This window comes from Triticum urartu, chromosome 7, assembly GCF_003073215.2.
Source record: "Triticum urartu cultivar G1812 chromosome 7, Tu2.1, whole genome shotgun sequence".
In the NCBI taxonomy this organism is placed as follows: Eukaryota; Viridiplantae; Streptophyta; class Magnoliopsida; order Poales; family Poaceae; genus Triticum; species Triticum urartu.
The window spans coordinates 317656283-317662734 of NC_053028.1; positions in this window are offsets into that span (position 1 = coordinate 317656283).

A 6452-nucleotide genomic window follows, 5' to 3' on the forward strand; every position below is an offset into this window, starting at 1 on the left:
AAGCAGGACGTAGGGTTTTACCTCCATAGAGAGGGCCCGAATCTGGGTAAACATTGTGTCCCCCGTCTCCTGTTACCATCGATCCTAGACGCACAGTTCGGGACCCCCTACCCGAGATCCGCCGGTTTTGACACTGACATTGATGCTTTCATTGAGAGTTCCACTATGTCGTCGACAAAAGGTTCGATGGCCCCCTCAACCATCAATAATGACGCTGCCCGAGGAGGGACCTTCTCCCCGGACAGATCCTCGTATTCGGCAGCTTCGTACTGCGGGCCAACTCGCTTGGCCATCTAGACCAGATCAACAGCTACGCCCCTGGCCATCAGGTCAGATTCGGAAGCTTGAACCACGCCGCAGATGTCTGTGGAGACTTGATCTTCGAGGGACTTGAGCCCGCGGCGATCGCTCCCCCTCATCCCAATGAACGTGACTTAAATCTGTCATTGGATCACACCCAGGAGATGGTTCCTGTGGCTGCAACGACCTTAGAGCCGAAGCATATCGAGCCATCCGAGGCCTCAGAGTCCGCAGCGTTGGAGCCACACATGGACTCGACGCCCTGCAATATTCGCTTTAACGGAACTTCAGACTCGTCTCTGGCTATACGTTTCGGACTGTGTACGCCCGCGGACACCGAGCTAGATCGGTTATCGATCTTCGAGTTCAGCGCCGCTGACGTTTTCCAGCACTTGCCTTTGGGTGACGTGCTAAAACCTTTTAAGAATCTGTCCTTGGAGAAAGACTCTCAGCCGAACTATGTCCGGTTCGAGCTAGAGACAGATGATGAGGAATTTTGCTTCCCACCCGCCACCCACTTCATAGCCACCGTTGATGACTTAACCGACGTGCTTGACTATGGCTCCGAAGACATCAACGACATGGATGACGATGCCAACAAGGAGCAAGGCCAAGACCCGCCATTCACTGTACGTTGGATGGCTACCTCTTCGTATGACGTGTACATGGTTGATACACCTAAAGGATCTGGTGACGACAAAGAAGAGCCGGATGCGAACAAAACCTCTGAGACACAGTCCAAGCGCCGGCGGCCCAAACGCCGCCCTAAGCCCCGTCGCTGAAAGGACGACAACACTAACACCGAAGAAAATAGTACTCCGGGCGACGCCGAAAACAGTGAAGACCCCGCCGGGGCTACATCCGAACAGGAACACGACAACAGGCAAGACAACACTGACGCACAGGCCATAGAAGATGACTCAGAGGATGATAGTTACCGTCCACCTTTCAAGGAGGAGACAAGCCTTGGCAACAAAGACTTCATCATGCCTGACGGTCCTCTCGAGCAGGAGCGCTTTAAGCTTCAGCTCATAGCCACTGCAAGGAGGCTGAAAAAGAAACAACGGCAGCTTCAAGTTGAACAAAACCTGCTCATCGATAGATGGACTGATGTCCTAACAGCCGAGGAATACGGCCTCAACCGCCCAGCCAAGAGCTACCCGAAACGCAGACTGCCACCTCAATTCGATGAGGAGGCGCCGGAGCATATATCTCCCTCACGCAATGCGGATCGATGACCACGTGATTGGGACAGGGCAGCGGAACGGCCAACCTGCGGTCAAGATAAAGCGGCAACTCAGGCCGAATAGCAGATCGCCCCACCACCCCATCAAAATAGGGACGGAAGAGTCCTGGGCCATATGTACGACCTCCGACAGACCCTGGATAGTAGAGCAGGACACACAAGATCGATCTACGGATCACGAGGATGTGCCTCGAGATGCAACGACGGCTACGTATTCGGACGTGACAAACCTAACCAGACTCCAGCTGAATGCTGCACACGGACTCCTTCAGAGCTCCGCCATGATGTAGCCCGATATAGAGGCGCCTCACACCCGCTCTGCTTCGCAGATGAAGTACTGGATCATGAATTCCCCGAGGGGTTCAAGCCCGTCAATATCGAATGATACGACGGCACAATCAATCCTGCAGTATGGATAGAGGATTTTATTCTCCACATCCACATGGCCCGAGGAGACGACTTCCACACCATCAAATACCTCCCATTAAAATTCAAAGGACCAGCTCGGCACTGGTTAAATAGCGTGCCTGCGAACTCAATCGGTAGCAGGGAGAACTTGGAAGAGGCTTTCCTTGAAAACTTCCAAGGAACTTATGTCCGGCCACCAGATACCGATGACTTAAGCCACATAGTTCAACAACCTGGAGAATCAACGAGAAATTTCTGGACTAGGTTCCTAACCAAAAAGAACCAGATCGTTGACTATCATGATGCCGAAGCCCTAGCGGCCTTTAAGCATAGCATCCGTGACGAATGGCTCGCCCGCCACCTCGGCCAAGAAAAGCCGAGGTCCATGGTAGCCCTCACGACACTCATGACCCACTTTTGCGCGGGAGAGGACAGTTGGCTAGCTCGCAGTACAAACACAGCCAATGAAGCAGGCCCCTCTGAGGCTAAAAGCAGCACCAGCAAGCTCCGGCGCAACAGACACAGACGACGAAGCAATGGCGATAACACCGATGACACTGCCATTCATGCCGGATTCAGTGGCTCCAAGTCCGGCTAGCAAAGAAGCCCTATAAAAGGAACGGCGGAGGACCATCCAGCTTGGACCGCATACTCGACCACCCGTGCCAAATTCACGGCACCCAGGATAAACAAGCCAATCACACCAACAGGGATTGTTGGGTCTTCAAGCAGGCTGGCAAGTTAAATCCCGAAAACAAAGAAAAGGGATCACAAAGTGAGGACGAGAATGAAGAGCCCCGGCAGCCAAACACCGAGGGACAGAAGAAATCCCCCCCTGAAGTCAAAACGGTGAACCTGATATACGCCACGCACATGCCCAGAAACGAGCGCAAATGAGCAATCAGGGACCTCTACGCAGTAGAGCCAGTCACCCCATCAATCCATGGTCATCATTTCCAATCACCTTCGATCGACGAGATCATCGGACTAGTATCTGCCTCGGCGGTTCGGCCGCACTAGTCCTGGACCCAATCATCGATGGATTCCACCTAACACGAGTCCTGATGGATGGCGGAAGCAAACTCAACCTGCTGTATCAGGATACAGTATGGAAGATGGGCATTAATCTCTCGCGAATCAAACCAACAAAGACTACCTTTAAAGGAGTCATACCAGGTGTAGAGGCCCGTTGTACGGGCTCAATCACACGAGAGGTGGTCTTCGGTTCTCCGGACAACTTTCGAAGCGAAGATTTAATCTTCGATATCATCCCCTTTCGCAGCGGCTACCATGCACTGCTCGGACGAACCACGTTTGCTAGATTTAACGCAGTGCCACACTATGCTTATCTCAAGCTCAAGATGCCCGGTCCACGCGGCGTCATCACAGTCAATGTCAATACGGAATGCTCCCTCCAAACAGAGGAGCAGACCTCCACCCTAGCAGCTGAAGCACAGCGCGGCCTTCTCAAGCAACATTATAACCCAGTTGCCGAGCCCCCGGAAACCATCAAGCGGGTCTGGACTACACTGCAATAGGACAGCGCGGCTCTCCAAGAGCTCGACTAGAAATTCGGCCTCCATCCTAGGTCCAACAAGGTAGTGGCATTCGTGCCATGCGTACACAATTACGCACTCAAAATTCCATGGACATTGACGGAGGCACAAGATAACCCGGGGTCTACAATCCGGCCAGACCAATCCCGGACACACATACTTTTACTTCTTTTTCTTGTTTCAGGCACCCTTTTCCGCGGGCCTGATGTCAAGTCCTTTAGAAGGACTGAAATACAACGGAGGCAGGCAACACAAGTGTGTAGTCTAACCTTTATACGTTATTCTTGACGGTATTCATACTTATTTCTCAGGATCCGCACGCTGCGCCCTATTGATGCCAGCATGTTAAATGTCTGGATACTTCTCGCACCATCTATACAAGATACGCCTTGACGTATCCATCCAGTTATAATAAAATGGTTCGTGGCCCAGTTCCTGTGGTTTTTGCTTCTTACTTTATTTTTATTTTCGATCTCCTTACTTGCTTCATCGACACTCTTTTACGTTTAATATTCACCAGGGGCTACCTGTCGCTCCACTATACGGCAGCACAGTCCGAACACTTTTTATATATGTTCGGCACCCCGAATTTAGCATTATATGCATTGGCTCTGAATCATGTCTTTGGTCAATAGTTGGGTTGCCCGGCTCCTGTGCTTGCTACCCTACGTTCCGCTCCATAGCTAGGGTAGTAAAGGGAGAACTACTGCGATTGTGCCCTGGCTTTGACCAGACGAGCACCTCAGTAGAGAAAGCCGAAAACTGATTGTCATGATGTGGCGAAAGCCGGTCATCTACTCGAGGGTTACAAATCGTTGGATATTTTTTTCCGCATTACGCGAGAGATTAGAACTTCCCTTTCATATGCTGACAGTACTCTGGACTAAACCAGGGGCTGCGCCCATGCTTTATTATAAAACTGCTATGGCTAAGTGAGGGCGTTAAAGCCATAAAGTCTGATTGCCTTGTTCGTTGCGCTAAACAACTCCTTCAAGGACCATGTAATTGGATCAAAATTATTTAGATTCCATCCCGAACACCTCCGTACTATCTACGTGAGGGCAGAAGCCGACGACTGGCCAACCCTCATATTACACACAACACGGCCGTACAGGAGGAAACAATTCAAAGCATAATAAAATTAATTCACAAAAACTAGCTTTGTTCCCATAATACAAGACAAAGGCAACATGAATACATTTATTCAAATACAATGTCCTGTGAACATTGCGCCGCTACAAGTCGAGACCCTTCTACAACATCCTCGAAATATCGCTCGGGTGTGCGGTGCTCCTTGCCCTCCGGCGGCCCGCTGGAGACTTCAACAGCATTCATCTTCGCCCACCACATCTTGCAGCGAGCGAAGGCTATACGGGCACCTTCAATACAGGCGGAGCGCTTGATAACGTCCAGCCGAGGACAGGCATCCACCATCCACCTCACGAGTCTGAAGTAGCTACTAGGCATAGCTTCGGCTGGCCACGGCCAGATTATCACATCCTTAATGGCTAGTTCGGCCACCCTATGCAGCTCCACCAGCTGCTTCAGCTGATCGGTGAAGGACACGGGATGCTCTGGTGCCGCATACTGCGACCATAAGAGCCTCTCCGAAGAACCCCCTCCTTTGGCTCGATAGAACTCCACGGTGTCTGACACACTGTGTGGCAAATCCGCAAAAGCCCCTGGGGAACTCCGAACCCGTGTTAGTAAAAGGTACTACTTCTCCGCATACTTGCTTTGCATCTTAAATGCCTTACCCGCTGTGATCTTCTTGGCCTCTTGGATCTCCTAGAGGGCAGCCTGGGCCTCATTCCATGCAGTCTCTGTGCTCTGACGAGCCTTGGTGAGTTCGGTCCCTCGAACGGACGCATCATGCTCCATGGCCTCGCATTTTTTCACCGCATCTTGGAGCTCCTGGTGGACTTCTTTGACCCGGGCATTTAGCTTCTTACGGGCGGCTTGCTGCTGGACAGCCTGCTCCTCGGCCTCTCCCAAAGCCTTCCTTAGGGCCTCGACTTCGGTCGCGACTTCTGCACATATCAGAATACCGCTGTCAATATACAGCGTTTGTCCCTTCCCGAACATATAGCAAGTCGTTCCTCACCTTGCTTCTCCAAGAGCCGAACCTTAACCTCGCCGAGCTCGTTCTCGGTCCGCTCCAGCCTCCGCTTCATCTCGGAGACCTCGTTAGCATGCGAGGTCGCGGCCAACAGGGACGCCTGCTTATAAATACATATTCAGTCAGCCTCTTATAATTAAGGATTGATCCCCTGTCCGGTCCTCCTCGACGAACACCGGACATCGTCTCAGGGGCTACGGTCTATATGGGGTTTTTCTCTTTCTTACCTCGAAACCTGTTAACAGGCTGCTGCAGGCTTCATTCAGTCCGCTCTTGGCAGACTGAACCTTCTCAATCACCACACCCATAAGGATACGGTGCTCGTCGACGATGGAGGCACTTCGTAGCGCCCCCATCAGATCATCTGGCGCTCCTGGATGGACAGGAGCCACCGGTGGAGGCGACGCACTCCCCTCCTTCAAAGGGGGCGGCCCGCCCGATTCCAGAGCCACATGGTTCTCCGGAATCGTATTCGGCTAAGGCCTGAACTGGATACAGCCCTCTTCGCCAGTATCCATGGGGATTGACTCTCCCATGTGTCCGGCAGTGGAGGTCCCGCCTTGTGGCGCCTCCCGGACAACATCCTGGGCTCCTCCCTTCCGAGCGGTCCTCCGGGATAACACTTCGGTGTCATCCCTGGCCCCGGGGGAGTAAGCAGGCGGTGGCGACATGCTCGCCATCTCTGACGGAGCCAACGGGACGGACTACAATAGTATGGATTAACCATGTTAGAATAATAAAAAGAAAGGGTTGGATGTGCGCATAAATAAGTCATGTCGCTTACGATGCGGCCTGGGGCCCGGTACGGGGGCGACACTCCGAA